The 20,201-nt window shown below is 31.7% G+C and overlaps 1 protein-coding gene across 2 annotated transcripts in view; it reads left to right on the forward strand.

The window, feature by feature from the left end:
• The first annotated feature begins 8,014 nt into the window (after positions 1 to 8,014).
• The window catches only part of LOC143256192 (stearoyl-CoA desaturase 5-like), a 28,192-nt gene continuing 16,005 nt past the window's right edge, over positions 8,015 to 20,201 (forward strand). Inside the window, exon 1 of one of the 2 annotated variants that reach the window (XM_076513061.1) lies at positions 8,015 to 8,180. The gene's annotated coding sequence lies outside the window, so the exon portion shown is untranslated. Of the gene's footprint in view, positions 8,181 to 18,315; positions 18,475 to 20,201 lie in introns of those variants that run through there. The other variant, XM_076513060.1, reaches the window with a different exon arrangement.

A 20,201-nucleotide genomic window follows, 5' to 3' on the forward strand; every position in this document is an offset into this window, starting at 1 on the left:
TCTCTGTCTGAATGAAGCGTTGATGTTTAATAGTTAAATGTAGCCAAAATAAAGGTCTCTGTCTGAATGCAGCTTTCCATTGTTTAGGTTAAAAATTGCCAGAATAAATGTCTCTGTCTGAATGCAGCTATCATGTTTAATAGTCAAATATAGCTAGAATAAAGTTCTCTCTCTAAAAGCAGTGATCATATTTAATAATTAAATGTAGCCCGAATAAAAATCTCTATCTAAATGCAGTGTTTATGTTTAGTAGTTAAATGTAGCCAGAATAAAGGTCTCTGTTTGAATGCAGCGATTATCTTTAATAGTTAAATGTAGCCAAAATAAAGTTCTCTGTCTGAATGCAGTGTTCATGTTGTTTTTTTTTGTTAAAAGTAGCCATAATAAAGTTCTCTGTCTGAATGCAGTATTCCTGTTTTTAGGTTAAATGTAGCCAGAATAAAGGTTTTTTTCTTAATTCAGTTTTCATGTTTAATAGTTAAATGTAGCAAGAATAAAGGTCGCTGTCTGAAAGCAGCGTTCATGTTTATAGTTAAATGAAGCCAGAATAAAGGTCTCTGTCTGAATGCAGCGTTCATGTTTAATAGTTAAATGCAGCCAGAATAAACTTCTCTGTCTGAATGCAGCGTTAGTGTTTAATAATGAAATTTAGCCAGAATGAAGGTCTCTGTCCAAATGCAGTGTTCATGTTTAATAGTTAAATGTAGTCAGAATAAACGTCTCTGTCTGAATGCAGCATTCCTGTTTAATAGTTAAATGTAACCAGAATAAATGTCTCTGTCTGAATGCAGCGATCATGTATAATAGTTAAATGTAGTCCAAATAAAGTTCTTTGTAAAAATGCAGCGTTAATGTTTAATTGTTAAATGTAGCCAGAATAATGATCTGTGTTTAAATGCAGTGATCATGTTTAATAATATTATGTAGCCAGAATAAAGTTTTCTGTATGAATGCAGTGTTCATGTTTAATAGTTTAATGTAGCCAGAATAAAGGTCTCTGTCTGAATGCAGTATTCATGTTTTTAGGTTAAATGTAACCAGGATAAAGGTCTCTGTCTGAATGCAGTATTCAAGTTTTTATTTGAAATGTAGCCAGAATAAATGTCTTTTTCTTAATACAGCTTTCATGTTTAACAGCTAAATTTACCAAGAATAAAGGTCGCTTTCTGAATGCAGCGTTGATGTTTAATAGTTAAATATAGCCAGAATAAAGGTCTCTATCTGAATGCAGAATTCAAGTTTTTTGTTAAATGTAGCTAGAAAAAAGTTTCTGTCTGAATGCAGTATTCAAATTTTTATGTTATATACAGCCAGAATAAAGTTCTTTGTTTCAATGCAGTGTTCATGTTTAATAGTTAAATGTAGCCAGAATAAATGTATCTGTCTGAATGCAGTATTCATGTTTTAAGTTAAATTGAGCCAGAATAAAAGTCTCTGTCTGAAAGCAGTATTCATGTTTTACGTTATATGTAGCCAGAATAAACTTCTCTGTTTAAATGCAGTATTCATGTTCAACAGTTAAATGTATGCAGAATAAAGGTCTTTGTCTGAATGCAGTATTCATGTTTTTAAGTTAAATGTAGCCAGAATAAAGTTCTCTGTCTAAATGCAGTGTTCATTTTTTATGTTAAATGTAGCCAGAATAAATGTCTTTTTTTTAATTCAGTTTTCATGTTTAATAGTTAAATGTAGCCAGAATAAAGGTCGCTTTCTGAATGCAGCATTCATGTTTTTAGGTTAAATGTAGCCAGAATAAATGTCTCTGTCTGAATGCAGCGTTCATGTTTATAGTTAAATGAAGCCAGAATGAAGTTCTCTGTCTGAATGCAGCGTTTATGTTTAATAGTTAAATGTAGCCAGAATAAAGTTTTCTGTCTGAATGCAGCGTTATTGTTTAATAGTTTAATGTAGCCAGAATAAAGTTATCTGTCTGAATGCAGTGTTAATGTTTAATAGTTAAATGTAGCCAAAATAAAGTTCTCTGTCTGAATGCAGTATTCATGTTTTTAGGTTAAATGTAGCCAGAATAAAGGTCTCTGTTTGAATGCAGTATTCAAGTTTTTATGTTAAATGTCGCCAGAATAAATGTCTCTTTCTTAATTCAGCTTTCAAATTTAATTATTAAATGTAACCAGAATAAAGGTCGCTGTCAGAATGCAGCGTTGATGTTTAAAAGTTAAATGTAGCCAGAATAAAGATCTCTGTCTGAATGCAGTATTCATGTTTTTTGTTAAATGTAGCCAGAATAAAGTTCTCAGTCTGAATGTAGTGGTCATGTTTAATAGTTAAATGTAGTCAGAATAAACTTTTTTCTTCTGAATGCAGTATTCAAGTATTTATGTTAAATGTAGCCTGACAAAATGTCTCTGTCTGAATGCAGCTATGATGTTTAATAGTTAAATGTAGCCAGAATAAATGTCTCTCTCTAAAGGCAGTGATCATATTTAATAATTAAATGTAGCCAGAATAAAGGTCTTTGTCTAAATGCAGTGTTTATGTTTAATAGTTAAATGTATCCAGAGTAAAGATATCTGTCTGAATGCAACATTCATGTTTTTAAGTTAAATGTAGTCAGAATAAAGTTCTCTGTCTGAATGCAACATTCATGTTTTTAAGTTAAATGTTGCCAGAATAAAGTTCTCTGTTTCAATGCATAGTTCATGTTTAATAATTAAATGTAGCCAGAATAAAGTCTCTGTCTGAATGCAGCATTCATGTTTTAAGTTTAATGTAAACAGAATAAAGTTCTATTTCTACATGCAGTATTCATTTTTAATAGTTAAATGTAGCCAGAATAAAGGTCTCTGTCTGAATGCAGTGTTCATGTTTTTTTTGTTAAATGTAGCCATAATAAAATTCTATTTCTACATGCATTGTTCATATTTAATAGTTAAATGTAGCCAGAATAAATGTTTCTGTCTGAATGCAGCGTTTAATGTTTAATAGTTAAATGTAGCCAGAATAAAGGTCTCTGTCTGAATGCAGTGTTTATGTTTAATAGTTAAACGTAGCCAGAATAAAGGTCTCTGTCTAAATGCAGCGTTCATGTTTAATAGTTAAATGTAGCCATCATAAAGGTCTCTGTCTGAATGCAGCGTACATGTTTAATAGTTAAATGTGGCCAGAATAAATGTTTCTGTCTGAATGCAACGTTTAATGTTTAATAGTTAAATGTAGCCGGAATAAAGGTCTCTGCCTGAATGCATAGTTCATGTTTAATAGTTAAATGTAGCCAGAATAAAGGTCTCTGTCTGAATGCAGCATTCATGTTTAATAGTTAAATGTAGCCAGCATAAAGGTCTCTGTCTCAATGCATCTTTTGCCCATGGAAGCGATGAGATGACGAATCACATCCTGTGGAATGGGTGTCCACTCAGCCTCCAAGGCTGCTGCAAGCTGAGATAGAGTCCGCGGTTTAGATTGTCGCAGACGTTTGTCCAACTCGTCCCAAAGATGTTCGAAGGAGCTTTAAATCTTGTGATCTGTGGTCTAGGGAAGAACGTTGATGTTATGGTGTCTCAAGAAGACAGTGGTGAGTCGGGCAGTTTGAGGACGTTCGTTGTCATGTTTAAAAACGTCGTTGACGTTCACGCTGATGGGTTACACATGGGGCCTAAGAATCTCGTCGACGGTTGCGTACCGTCTGATCGGGAATCCTACGCAGCCCTAGTATTGTTGATGCAATATACGTCGCAGTGGTGGTCCTTACCTGAAGGTGACGTAACCGGATGTTGCGATCTTGTGCGGGCGTGGTCACACGAGGTCTGCCAGATCGTGGACGGTCACAAGTTGACCCGTGTTGTTGGTGACGATTCCATAGCCTTGTGATGGTGCTTGGGTGGACTTTCACAGCTCTGGCAACGTCTGATCGAGATTCACCTGCTTCCAACGACCAATGGCGTTGTTGCGTTGTGCTTCAGTCAGTCTTGGCGTAACTGTATTGCGTGTCGATGGCTTAACACTGAGCTTTAGAAACTGAGAACCCGTCACTTTTATAAGGATTTTGCACATGTCTCACTTGCAGAACATGCAGATCTCTCAAAGAAATGTATTGGACACGAATGCGTTTTGGCAAAAAAATCCGATGTTTTCCTCCGTTTTCAAAGTGCCCAACTTTTATTGTTATTTTGGTCTGACAATCAGTGCCTTAACACGTGTAACATCACATACTCTGAGCTTGTAACGTTAATACATATATTTCTCTTTAAAATAACAAAAATATTCCTTTTGCGTTTCTTTTTTTGAAGAGTATATTTAGGTTATTATTCTGTTTCTTCAAACAATCACACAATAAACTTGGTTATATTTAACAACATGAAAATATTGTTGTTACCTTTGTTATCAATTTCATCTGTTACTCTTTTCGTTGTTGCATGTGTTATCAGTTTAGATTGTTACATTTGTTGTTGTTAACTGTATTATCAGTTTAGTGTGTTACTCTTGTCCTTGTTACCTGTATTATATTTTTAGTGTGCTACTCTTATGCTTGTTGCATGCTATATGAGTTTAGTGTGTTACTTTTGTTGTTGTTATCTGTACTATTTGTTTTAGTGTGTTATTATTGTTGTTGTTACCTGTATTATTTGTTTATTGTGTTACTCCTGTAGTTTGTACATGTTTAATAAATTAGTGTGTTACTCTTGTTGCAGGTGCATGTGTTATTAGTTAATCTTTCTCTCTTGTGGTTGGTATATGTGTTATGAGTTTAATCTGTTATTATTTAAGTTCTTACCTGTGTTATCAGTTTAACCTGTCATTCTTGTGGTTGTTACCTGTAGTGTAAGTTTAATCTGTTATTCTTGTGGTTTTTTCACTTGTTATAAGTTTAATGTTATTCTTGTAGTTGTTACATTTGTCGTCTGTTTGATCCGCTACTTTTGTGGTTACCTGTGTTATTGCTGAATAAAAATACTTTCTGAAAATATAATTCATTACGTTTTCTGTATTTATAGAAACAACTTATAGTAATATTTACGTAAGTACCAGGACAGTATTTATTAATTGAAGAAAGTTTATATTTAACTCATCATGAATACAGTGATGTCGAGAAAACACACTTGTAAAGAAAAACGTAACAAAATGTTCTTAACCCAAACGAGTCGTTTCTACATATATATTAATCAAGAATACATTCGTTTGGGGTTTTCTCAAAATGATTCGTTTGAGAAAAACACAGAATTACAAATCTAGAAAAAAAAATAGGTCATAAATGTGTACTTTTTACACAAACTAAATCGATTGTGACGCATTCTAGTTTAGAGAAATGACCTGAAACACTTCTGTAATTTGATACATGAGAACGTTATAAAAAACGAAACAGGCCAATCAGATGCGGTCTGACAAAAACAAGCATTATCTCGAATAAAAGTTAACATTACATATTTTGCTTATGAAGTTAAATTACTTTTCACTTAATTGTAACTAAGGAAATATTGTAAGAATGCCGCATTTCTAATTATAAAACAAAGGATACTTATTCAATGAGTTAAGCCTTTGTGTAGGTCTTCTCTTATGTTGCTTTTGTAATTTACAATTAGAATACGATAATTATTTGTGTAAAGGTTTGATTCAACTTACACGTGTGATAAGATAAACAGCTAATTACGGGAAATACAGGAAAACGTGGAAAATAATGAAATCATAAAAAAATTGCTCAAATTAATTCAAAACATGTCTGTGACTAATATAGTATATTAACTTAAACTTTACGGACCAAAACACTTCCTCACATAGTTCATACAGTGTTACATCGCAAATATATTCACTACTCTATATTAGGATAGGATACAGCATTATATGTATGTTAATCATATAACTTCCAGATATCAAAAGATAGTCAACACTGTATATTAGGATAGGATACAGTATTACATGTATGAAAAATTTCTGAGTAAAGATGTTATACTGTCTACTAAGTAAAGATGTTATACTGTCTACTAAGTAAAGATGTTATACTGTTTATTAAGTAAAGATGTTATACTGTCTTTACTAAGTAAAGATGTTATACTGTCTACTAAGTAAAGATGTTATACTGTTTATTAAGTAAAGATGTTATACTGTCTACTAAGTAAAGATGTTATACTGTCTACTAAGTAAAGATGTTATACTGTTTATTAAGTAAAGATGTTATACTGTTTACTAAGTAAAGATGTTATACTGTTTATTAAGTAAAGATGTTATACTGTTTATTAAGTAAAGATGTTATACTGTCTACTAAGTAAAGATGTTATACTGTCTACTAAGTAAAGATGTTATACTGTCTACTAAGTAAAGATGTTATACTGATTATTAAGTAAAGATGTTATACTGTTTATTAAGTAAAGATGTTATACTGTTTATTAAGTAAAGATGTTATACTGTTTATTAAGTAAATGTGTTATACTGCCTTCTAAGTAAAGACGTTATACTCTCTACTAAGTAAAGATGTTATACTGATTATTAAGTAAAGATGTTATACTGTTTATTGAGTAAAGATGTTATACTGTCTACCAAGTAAAGATGTTATACTGTCTACTAAGTAAAAATGTTATACTGTCTACCAAGTAAAGATGTTATACTGTCTACTAAGTAAATATGTTATACTGTTTATTAAGTAAAGATGTTATACTGTTTATTAAGTAAAGATGTTATACTGTTTATTAAGTAAAGATGTTATACTGTATACTAAGTAAAGACGTTATACTGTTTATTAAGTAAAGATGTTATACTGTTTATTAAGTAAAGATGTTATACTGTCTACTAAGTAAAGATGTTATACTGTTTATTAAGTAAAGATGTTATACTGTCTACCAAGTAAAGATGTTATACTGTCTTCTAAGTAAAGACGTTATACTGTCTACTAAGTAAAGATGTTATACTGTTTACTAAGTAAAGATGTTATACTGTTTATTAAGTAAAGATGTTATACTGTCTACTAAATAAAGATGTTATACTGTTTATTAAGTAAAGATGTTATACTGTCTACTAAATAAAGATGTTATACGGTTTATTAAGTAAAGATGTTATACTGTTTATTAAGTAAAGATGTTATACTGTCTACTAAGTAAAGATGTTATACTGTCTACTAAGTAAAGATGTTATACTGTCTACCAAGTAAAGATGTTATACTGTCTTCTAAGTAAAGACGTTATACTGTCTACTAAGTAAAGATGTTATACTGTCTACTAAGTAAAGATGTTATACTGATTATTAAATAAAGATGTTATACTGTTTATTAAGTAAAGATGTTATACTGTTTATTAAGTAAAGATGTTATACTGTTTATTAAGTAAAGATGTTATACTGTTTATTAAGTAAAGATGTTATACTGTCTACTAAGTACAGATGTTATACTGTTTATTAAGTAAAGATGTTATACTGTCTACTAAGTAAAGATGTTATACTGTTTATTAAGTAAAGATGTTATAATGTCTACTAAGTAAAGATGTTATACTGTCTACTAAGTAAAGATGTTATACTGTCTACTATGTAAAGATGTTATACTGTCTACTAAGTAAAGATGTTATACTGTCTACTATGTAAAGATGTTATACTGTCTACTGAGTAAAGATGTTATACTGTCTACTATGTAAAGATGTTATACTGTCTACTAAGTAAAGATGTTATACTGTCTATTGAGTAAAATTCTAGCGTTAATGAATGAATACAATTTTTAATATATTGTATTTTTAGTAAATCTCTAAAGCTGTAAAATTGAGAAAGTGTTTTTATTTTGTGATATAATTAATTATCTTATGATAAATTTAACAATACTATTATGGCGTAAGTTGAGTAAATATACAGATAATTCACTGACAAATGCTATTATATTATGAACGTTTCTTATGATATGTCTTATAACGTAACAGGTTTGAACTCAATATATTTTAATTTTAGTTGAAAAGTTCCGTTAAAAGAGTTACTCCCTTCCAGAAATATGTTGACCTACAACAGTTGTGGTCTTTATTTTTCTCTTTAACAAAGCAGCTTTTAAATAGGTCACGTCTTCTAAACCACGATAGGTGTATGAATTTGTTCATTTCTCACGAGGTACAACCAGTTGTTGTACAACGCGCGTCTACAACACTAGAATAATGTGGTGACAAGAAAACTAATTCTGCCAAACTATTAACAATTTACTGTAAGGAAAAAGTTGCTGTTATTTTACTTATTTGTACACGTGGACTTTGCACCAAGAAAAGGTAGGAGCGATTATTGATACGAAACGATTTGTTTTTGTTACTAAAAATAACGACGAACCTTACTAATTTATATTGTTGGTGCTTTGTCGTTCTGGTATAAAAGTTTCAGTTATGATCCTTATTAACATGTTCCTATATACAGTGAATGTAGACTCTACTGTGATACATGCTGTATACATATTGAAAATAGACTGTACAGTGATACATGTTGTATACATATTGAAAATAGACTGTACAGTGATACATGCTGTATACTTATTGAAAGTAGACTGTACAGTGATACATGCTGTATACTTATTGAAAGTAGACTGTACAGTGATACATGCTGTATACTTATTGAAAGTAGACTGTACGGTGATACATGCTGTATAAATATGGATAGTAGACTATACAGTGATACATGCTGTATACATATTGAAAGTAGACTGTACAGTGATACATGCTGTATACTTATTGAAAGTAGACTGTACAGTGATACATGCTGTATAATTTATTGAAAGTAGACTGTACAGTGATACATGCTGTATACTTATTGAAAGTAGACTGTACGGTGATACATGCTGTATAAATATGGATAGTAGACTATACAGTGATACATGCTGTATACATATTGAAAGTAGACTGTACAGTGATACATGCTGTATACTTATTGAAAGTAGACTGTACAGTGATACATGCTGTATACATATTGAAAGTAGACTATACAGTGATACATGCTGCATACATATTGAATATGGACTATAGACTGTACAGCGATAACTGCTCTATACATATTGAAAGTAAACAGTACAGTGATATCTGCTGTATACATACTGAATGTAGACTGTACAGTGACACCTGCTTTATACGTATTGAATGTAGATTACACAGTGATACCTGCTGTATGCATACTGAATGTAGACTGTACAGTGATACCTGCTGTATACATACTGAATGTAGACTGTATAGTGATACCTGCTGTACGCATACTGAATGTAGGCTGTACAGTGATACCTGCTGTATGCATACTAAATGTAGACTGTTAGCGATACCTGCTATATACATACTGAATGTAGGCTGTACAGTGATACCTGCTGGCTGTATGCATACTGAATGTAGACTGTACAGTGATACCTGCTGTATACATACTGAATGTAGGCTGTACAGTGATACCTGCTGTATGAATACTGAATGTAGACTGTACAGTTTCAACAATTATTGCAATCAGTGCCTCTAGTGGAGTTTGAAGTACTGTAATAAATCATTTGTAAAATATGTTAAAACAAAATAACAGTCGTCTTTCCTTGTAGCTCTGTCTCAGATTTATATATTTTTGTGTTTCAAGGAAACTTAGTGTGAATAAAGTGTTTATTTTAACACTATATTTATAAGTTGTCTATTGAATATAAATTTGGTTTGAAACCACATTTTAAATGCTAACGTTTAATTCTGTTTCCATACTTAGTATCTAAATTGTTTGTATTTGATATGTGCGACTAGACCGTGTAACTTTATTTCAACCAATAGAAGTTGGTGATCAGAAATTTATGTTTTTATGACATGACGTCATCCTAAGAACGTCCTTTAGGGCGTTATTAAAACCTGTCTGAACAACACAAGTTGCGAGACGTTTTTTTCGTGTATACAATAACTTGTCTTTTCATTGAATCTGTAATTGTTAGCCGAAAAAACTCAAGGACAAATAAAAATGGATTGCTTAACTTAGGAACATAATGGTTTCAGTGTGATATTTTCCTGTAAGTTAATGATTAATATTCACATAATACTTCATAGTTCAAAATGAAAGTACTTTAAAAGAAACATACAATAAAAAATTATTAACAAACCAAATTGGTTGTGGTAAAAAAAAATAACATTAACCACGTGTTTCAAATTTAGGTCGTTTTCACGTGATCACAGCTACGAGCTCATGCCCACACTTAAATGTAGTTTGACACGTGACTCCGACTGGATGAAGCACGTTCTTAACGTGACGAAAACTTTGGAAAAGAGTAAAATAACGCGTATATGAAATATTGATAAATCAGATAAAGTTGATTTCAAAATAAACTAGATCATGTCGTCAATTATCAGATAATGCTGTTCACTCCTGAGGTTACGTCTTTTTTATTCAAACTTCACCAATTGTTAGTTGTATGATTGCCCAATTAACTTGAAGTTAAGGAAGCAAATTTAATAACATGGGAGCTTTTTTAACACATAATTTAAACTCAAATTTAGCATCAAAGTTATGTGTTCAAGACAAATAAACTACATTTCTCCCCAGGTTCAGAAATGTCAATTTTTAAAAATAATTTGTATATTCGTAAAGTTGGTATATAGTGTTGTTACACAAAGTTAATATACAGTATTATTACACAAAGTTAATATACAGTATTATTACACAAAGTTAATATACAGTATTATACCACAAAGTTAATATACAGTATTATTACACAAAGTTAATATACAGTATTATTCCCCAAAGTTAATATACAGTATTATTACACAAAGTTAATATACAGTATTATTCCACAAAGTTAATATACAGTATTATTACACAAAGTTAATATACAGTATTATTCCCTAAAGTTAATATACAGTATTATTACACAAAGTTAATATACAGTATTATTACACAAAGTTGATATACAGTATTATTACACAAAGTTAATATACAGTATTATTACATAAAGTTAATATACAGTATTATTACACAAAGTTAATATACAGTATTATTACATAAAGTTGATATACAGTATTATTACACAAAGTTAATATACAGTATTATTACACAAAGTTAATATACAGTATTATTACACAAAGTTAATGTACAGTATTATTATACAAAGTTAATATACAGTATTATTACACAAAGTTAATATGCAGTATTATTACATAAAGTTGATATACAGTATTATTACATAAAGTTAATATACAGTATTATTACACAAAGTTAATATACAGTATTATTACATAAAGTTGATATACAGTATTATTTCATAAAGTTGATATACAGTATTATCACATAAAGTTGATATACAGTATTTTTTCACAATTGGCTATTTATGCTCTATTCACCGTGAGCAGAGAAAGTATGAACTGTTAGTAACTCTACATGTTATTACAGGAAAGTATGAACTGTTAGTAACTATACATGTTATTACATGAAAGTATGAACTGTTAGTAACTATACATGTTATTACATGAAAGTATGAGCTGTTAGTAACTATACATGTTATTACATGAAAGTATGAACTGTTAGTAACTATACATGTTATTACAGAAAGGTATGAACTGTTAGTAACTATACATGTTATTACATGAAAGTATGAACTGTTAGTAACTATACATGTTATTACATGAAAGTATGAACTGTTAGTAACTATACATGTTATTACAGAAAAGTATGAACTGTTAGTAACTATACATGTTATTACATGAAAGTATGAACTGTTAGTAACTATACATGTTATTACATGAAAGTATGAGCTGTTAGTAACTATACATGTTATTACAGAAAAGTATGAACTGTTAGTAACTATACATGTTATTACATGAAAGTATGAACTGTTAGTAACTATACATGTTATTACATGAAAGTATGAAGTGTTAGTAACTATACATGTTATTACATGAAAGTATGAACTGTTAGTAACTATACATGTTATTACAGAAAGGTATGAACTGTTAGTAACTCATTGTATTAAGTACGTTCTATTAATACTGTTTTAACTAAGTGAAACAACAAGTCACCTGCAAATCACGGCCAATGTCTTTGAACACCATGTTTGAGAAATACATCTTGAGTTTCTCTGATGTTACCTGATGTAATTTTACGGAAATTTATCATATTTAGCAGAATTACGTATAAACCCACCTGGCATGAAATGTCTTTTCACTCATGACATCACGATGTGTCTAGTTTGGATGTTTAGAATATTTAAGTATCCTCATCTTTTCTTGTGACCTTTCAATATTATGCCCAGTGTGTGAAGACGATGGTTTCCTATTGTCAATTTAACAGTCCTATGATGGGTAATTCTATTATCAATGTATCGGAAACATAACCTTTTGGAATTACATGACTCTTTGTTTTATTTTCTAGATGTTTGAGGTATGCGAATTATTGAATGCAAGTTTTTATTTCGATCAGCCAATGCCCCGTTGGCCTCATTTCTAGAAATTATATCGCACCTGGACATGATGGGTACGGCCGTATTAGGAAAATGGAGCTAATTCACTTATAAATCCCGTGTTCGTGTATTCTCAACTACCGTGGAACCCCTTTAAAGCAGTCACCTTCGGGACTGAGACAAACTGGCCTGATTAGAGGGGTTTCACTGTGTATAATTAGGGATTATTTAAACAATAAAAGGGACTGTGATTGAATGATCACTTTCAAAGGGTGACCGAATCTGAGGGATGGCCGCTTAGAGGGGTTCCACTGTATTAAACTTTTTTTTATCATTACTGACGTAACATTTGTTGTTGGTCTCATTTTAGATGGTCCTGATACCCCATTTTGATGCATATTATATTGTATTCGTAATATTAAAAAGGTGATGTACCCATCCTTAGAATTATAATTTGCTGATCTGAACATGTATTTATGATTTGAGTATATGAGTATTTTCCGCCAGAAATTAGTGTTAGAAATTTTTCGCAAATGTTACAAGTTTTAATGGTTCTGATAGACATCATATCATATGTGGTTTTCACTTAGCTTGATGACACTGGACAACAAAACATTTTCTACTGGAAAAACTTTGAGCGCTTCGCGTAATTCGATGGTGTTGGTTTTAAAAATGTAATTAATATTTGTTCATCTCCTCCAGATTTTGAGCTAGTGTAAAATCTTAATATTTTATCTGCGCTATGTGAGAACAAAACAAAACCGTGCTATCAACATAAAAATAATAAATATATGTTATGAAATGAAGTTTACTTTGGTAGTTTAATGGGTGAAAGCCATACGTTTTCATAATTTCAAATACTGGCTGTACTGTATTGGTGTAAAATTTCAAATTATTGTTAATATATGTTGTTTGTTCTCAATATATTTCTAGTAATTCCACCATCATTTATTCTGTTTAACACTCATCTGGTACGCCTGAGGATCACTTACTTAGTTAACTAAAACATTCGAAAATTCCTTCGACCGAGCATGAAAGGGGCGAAGTCAGTCTCCTCTTTGTCTCAATTGCCTCTCACCAACCCAGTTGGCCACTTCGCCTTTTTCGTGCACAGGCAAAACAAAGCCCAATCTTTTTTCTTGTATGATACCGCAATATAATCTGCAAAATGTTGTGCCTTTTACCATTTTAAACCCAAGTTCTGTAAACGTAAATTGTTTTATAATTTTTAGAAAATGGTTTCAAATTTTGCTGCTTCCAGTTCAAGTACAGTTCAAAAATCGCTTATGCAGATTCTGCTACTTATATGAAAATATATTATTACAGTTTTAAGAAGAAAAACATTACACACAAGATAAAAGTAGTTTATTACCACTAATACGGGACTAAAATTGGGGACCAAGAAAACTTTGGGTTTCATACGTGTTGTATAGTTTGTACATCTGACTTGACACGGTGGCTGAAAAGAAGAGAGCAAGTGTGTCACCTACAGTTCTAATACAAGCTTAAATATCATCATACATTAGTTATGTATGACTGACATTTCATATTGGAAGAACGTAACAATACATTCAGTATACAGATATTACATGTGTAATGAAACCAGTACCTCATAGGGATGTTCTTCCAGTCCTACATACAAGAGAAAACTGTGAAACAGGAAAATTATCTTGAAAAGAAAACAATCAATCATTTTCATCTGATAATTCTATTCCTGTGGCACCTGAACGCAAACTGTCTTGTCTGACCTGTCACACAGGAAGAACTGAATGATTTGATTCATGACGTCTGATCTATCACACAGGAAAAACTAAATTATTTGATTCATGACGTCTGACCTGTCACACAGGAAGAACTAAATGATTTGATTCATGACGTCTGACCTATCACACAGGAAGAACTAAATTACTTGATTCATGACGTCTGACCTGTCACACAGGAAGAACTAAATTATTTGATTCATGACGTCTGACCTGTCACACAAAAAAAACTAAATGATTTGATTCATGACGTCTGACCTGCCACAGAGGAAGAACTAAATGATTTGATTCATGACGTCTGACCTGTTACACAGCAAGAACTAAATGATTTTATTCATGACGTCTCACCTGTCACACGGGAAGAACTAAATGATTTGATTCATGACGTCTGACCTGTCACACAGGAAGAACTAAATGATTTGATTCATGACGTCTGACCTGTCACACAGGAAGAACTAAATGATTTGATTCATGACGTCTGAACTGTCGCACAGGATGAACTAAATGATTTGATTCATGATGTCTGACCTGTCACACAGGAAGAACTAAATGATTTGATTCATGACGTCTGACCTGTCACACAGGAAGAACTAAATAATTTTATTCATGACGTCTCACCTGTCACACAGGAAGAACTAAATGATTTGATTCATGACGTCTGACCTGTTACACAGGAAGAACTAAATGATTTGATTCATGATGTCTGACCTGTCACACAGCAAGAGCTAAATGATTTGATTCATAATGTCTGACCTGTCACACAGGAAGAACTAAATAATTTTATTCATGATGTCTGACCTGTTAAACAGGAAGAACTAAGTGATTTGATTCATGACGTCTCACCTGTCACACAGGATGAACTAAATGATTTGATTTATGACATCTGACCTGTCACACAGGAAGAACTAAATGATTTTATTCATGACGTCTGCCCTTTTACACAGGATGAACTAAATGATTTGATTCATGAAGTCTGACCTGTCCCACAGGAAGAACTAAATGATTTGATTCATGACATTTGTTCTGTCACACAGGAAGATCTAAATGATTTGATTCATGACGACTGACTTTTTATACAGCAAGAACTAAATGATTTGATTCATGACGTCTCACCTGTCACACGGGAAGAACTAAATGATTTGATTCATGACGTCTGACCTGTCACACAGGAAGAACTAAATGATTTGATTCATGACGTCTGACCTGTCACACAGGAAGAACTAAATGATTTGATTCATGACGACTGACTTTTTATACAGCAAGAACTAAATGATTTGATTCATGACGTCTGACTTGTCACTCAGGAAAAACTAAATGATTTGATTCATGACGTCTGACCTGTCACACAGGAAGAACTAAATGATTTGATTCATGACGTCTGGCCTGTTATACAGGAAGAACTAAATGATTTGATTCATAATGTGTGTCCTGTCAGACAGGAAGAACTAAATGATTTGATTCATGACGTCTGACCTGTTACACAGGAAGATGTAAATGATTTGATTCATGACGTCTGACTTGTCACTCAGGGAGAACTAAATGATTTGATTCATGACGTCTGACCTGTTACACATCAAGAACTAAATGATTTGATTCATGACTTCTGACCTGTCACGCAGGATGAACTAAATGATTTGATTCATGACGTCTGACCTATCACACAGGAAGAACTAATAGATTTGATTCATGACGTCTGACCTGCCTCTCAGGAAGAACTAAATGATTTGATTCATGACGTCTCACCTGTCACACAGGAAGAACTAAATTATTTGATTCATGACGTCTGACTTGTTACACAGGAAGATCTAAATGATTTGATTCATGATGTCTGACTTTTTATACAGCAAGAACTAAATGATTTGATTCATGACGTCTGACTTGTCACTCAGGAAGAACTAAATGATTTGATTCATGACGTCTGACCTGTCACACAGGAAGAATTAAATGATTTGATTCATGATGTCTGTCCTGTCAGACAGGAAGAACTAAATGATTTGATTCATGATGTCTGACCTGTTACACAGGAAGATGTAAATGATTTGATTCATGACGTCTGACCTGTTACACAGGAATAACTAAATGATTTGATTCATGACCTTTCTATAACAAAGCTGTATGGAGAACTTGTTGGTTCTTTGTTACATCAATGAATTTTAATAGCCCCAGAAACAAATTTCAATCGACGAAAGTAGCCATAAAAGTCTTGCATAGAAAATATTTTATATTTGTATAGAAATTTTGATGGAAAAATGAAAGAAGTCGGTAGTGAACGTCGTCCTCAAGAATGGAGAATTTTTATCTATTCATCTAAAGTTGGTCTGAAAGCTGTTCTTTGTACAATGAAACATTAAGACGTCGATTCCTGTTACTCATGTTGTGAACATAAAAGAAATTTATCAAAGCATTTAGATTACGCATTCTTAAATACAATTTTCAATAATAAATAATTATTAAACAAAACGTTATTTTTACGATTTACAAGAATATTTTAAACACATGTACCACAAAAGATGATCCGTAATTGCCAACATTATTTCATAGAACCAGAGTCATCAGAAACAGTTGCAGTTTATCAGTGGAATAAAATATTTTTTATACATTCAGGATAGGGCAATTGTTTCTGCTTGTTGTGAAGTAGGCGTGGAATGTTAAAAGTGTATAACTTACTAATTAGGCCGGACCATTTATTACCTGACATAATATAAAAGTCGAATAAATACTAATGAAGTGTCAGTTTTGCCACTGTCAATTTGAGGTACCTTATATCTGTACAAAAGCAGCAAATCACAATGTTGTTTTCTCTGAGAATGTTTCATAAATTTGCATAATTTTCTAAATCAACAACTTCTTCTCTTAATACAAGATACGTTATAAAACTATAGATATCTATGGAATTAAACACCTGTCAATTTATTTTCTGCTTTTTAAATTTAATCCAAGTTTTCAAACCCACTTGACCCACCGTAGCTATTCTCATGTAAAGGATTTTCCTACAGAGGTATGAAATATTCCTCACAGACCAGAAATTGTCTATATCAACCCAAGATTCATCCTTACATTGTCCATTGTCATGAAGGTCTTGGAGAGCAAAACTACAAGTCATGATTGTCTTTTGTAGTTGGATCGTAATATTACTGGATGAAAAACACAGTTTTTATCATACCACAGATCTCATGGTATGGTGTGATGGACTACTGGACATCTGACAATTTACATTGGTTGCCGCAACACTAACATAAAATTCAATGGTGTAATAATGTATGATGTGACATCTACAATGATCGCTATTCTACGACGAGAGATTGCTGGCTTTCGAAGATGAATTGATTGAATTTGTTGATGACTTACCTTTTAGCTCCTTACACTAGAATATGGTAACATCAATCTAGAATGCGGTACCAGCTAGATAGTGCACCAATCCATTTTGTTTCCAGCCTTCACATTCGGTCAATCAATGGCATGAGATTGGAAAAACTTGTGCAGTAAGACCTCTAGACCAAACATCATGGGTTTTAATGGTGAGCAGTTGTATTAACAACGCAATATGTATGCAACGCCCATAGCAACTCTACCAGAAGATCCTTTCGCAGAAGTTTCCATAGAATTTTTTTTCTCAGAGTTCAGGAATCAATAAGACAAGTAGCTACTTCAACACAAAGTCTACACGTCTACAACTTTGTGTTAGTTTGTACCTCTCACATCATTTTAGTTAAGAACCTGGTTTGTTGAGTCCAAAAGTTTTACTTTGATACGTTTAACCTCAACATTTGGGTAACCTTGAGTTTACCGCCAAATATCTTTACCTAACGTCTCGTAGCAAATGGGTTTAACTGAAGTTAAGCACACTAAACTACTTCACAAAAATAGAACAAATCAGGGTTTTTGACTTAGAGATTCCGAACTAATTTTAAAATTAATCGATAACTGTTTAATAGTAATCAGTATCAAGAAGAAACATATTGTTTTTCAATTTTTTTTAAAGCTACTTCAGTAGTGAAAATAAACAATGTTAAGAATTATTTGGAAGACAACTAAACATAATATATTATTTAAAAGTAAATACACTGTGTAGAAACTTCATGAAAAACGCAAAGTTTATTTATTTCAAAGTTGAATAAAGGAGTTTTTGGACGTCCGAGAAACAGAAATATTCTCCTGGTTGTGTCCTTCAAAATTCCATTGGGACTTTTGAAGTGAATTCTGATTTTCCTTGTTTGACTAGTTTTATTCGCACATTTTATCCTTACTGGTAAGAACTGAAAGTGCCCTCTATAGTTAAAAAGTTGATATTGCATCAAAAACGCTGTTCACTTTCCTGTTTGTGATCTTGTGAAACGCGGCAGAACAAGAAAGTGGAAACCCAGCAAACTGTAAACAAGAACAGTGAGAAACTGGAACAAAAATCCCAGCTTTACTGAGGTACGTCGAATAATATCTGAGCTTTCGTAAACGTTTATCTGTGAATATAGTCATTCTTAAATAATTGTCGAAATTCAAAGCATTGTTATTCGATCTGATCTGCAACTTCGAACCACGTTTCTTGTAAAACAACAAATTAAATATGAACAATTAAACTTGTTAAAATTCTTATATAATTGTTTAGATAATGAATACTAGAGGTATTTTACAATCATGTTTCCTTAATTTTAGATAATTAGTTAAACGTGGAAATAAACTACTTGTAGTTGGAGATATCTTTATAAACAAAATAAATTTGTAGGTAATATAAATAGAAGAAAAATAGGTGAATCTAGGTACGTATCCATCATTATTAAATCTGTAGGTAATATAAATAGTAGAGAAATACGTGAATCTAGGTACGTATCCTTCATTAATAAATCTGTAGGTGATATAAATAGTAGAGAAATACGTGAATCTAGGTACTATCCTTCATTAATAAATCTGTAGGTAATATAAATAGAAGAGAAATACGTGAATCTAGGTACGTATCCTTCATTAATAAATCTGTAGGTGATATAAATAGAAGAAAAATACGTGAATCTAGGTACGTATCCATCATTATTAAATCTGTAGGTAATATAAATAGTAGAGAAATACGTGAATCTAGGTACTATCCTTCATTAATAAATCTGTAGGTGATATAAATAGTAGAGAAATACGTGAATCTAGGTACTATCCTTCATTAATAAATCTGTAGGTAATATAAATAGAAGAAAAATACGTGAATCTAGGTACGTATCCTTCATTAATAAATCTGTAGGTGATACAAATAGAAGAAAAATACGTGAATCTAGGTACGTGTCCTTCATTAATAAATCTGTAGATGATATAAATAGAAGAGAAATACGTGAATCTAGGTACGTGTCTTTCATTAATAAATCTGTAGGTAATATAAATAGAAGAAAAATACGTGAATCTAGGTACGTATCCTTCATTAATAAATCTGTAGGTAATATAAATAGAAGAGAAATACGTGAATCTAGGTACGTGTCCTTCATTAATAAATCTGTAGGTAATATAAATAGAAGAAAAATACGTGAATCTAGGTACGTATCCATCATTAATAAATCTGTAGGTAATATAAATAGAAGAGAAATACGTGAATCTAGGTACGTGTCCTTCATTAATAAATCTGTAGATGATATAAATAGAAGAGAAATACGTGAATCTAGGTACGTGTCTTTCATTAATAAATCTGTAGGTAATATAAATAGAAGAGAAATACGTGAATCTAGGTACGTGTCCTTCATTAATAAATCTGTAGGTAATATAAATAGAAGAGAAATACGTAAATCTAGGTACGTATCCATCATTAATAAATCTGTAGGTAATATAAATAGAAGAGAAATACGTGAATCTAGGTACGTGTCCTTCATTAATAAATCTGTAGATGATATAAATAGAAGAGAAATACGTGAATCTAGGTACGTGTCTTTCATTAATAAATCTGTAGGTAATATAAATAGAAGAGAAATACGTGAATCTAGGTACGTGTCCTTCATTAATAAATCTGTAGGTAATATAAATAGAAGAGAAATACGTGAATCTAGGTACGTGTCCTTCATTAATAAATCTGTAGGTAATATAAATAGAAGAGAAATACGTAAATCTAGGTACGTATCCTTTATTAATAAATCTGTAGGTAATATAAATAGAAGAGAAATACGTGAATCTAGGAACGTGTC

The sequence above is a fragment of the Tachypleus tridentatus genome, chromosome 7 (genome assembly GCF_004210375.1).
Source record: "Tachypleus tridentatus isolate NWPU-2018 chromosome 7, ASM421037v1, whole genome shotgun sequence".
In the NCBI taxonomy this organism is placed as follows: Eukaryota; Metazoa; Arthropoda; class Merostomata; order Xiphosura; family Limulidae; genus Tachypleus; species Tachypleus tridentatus.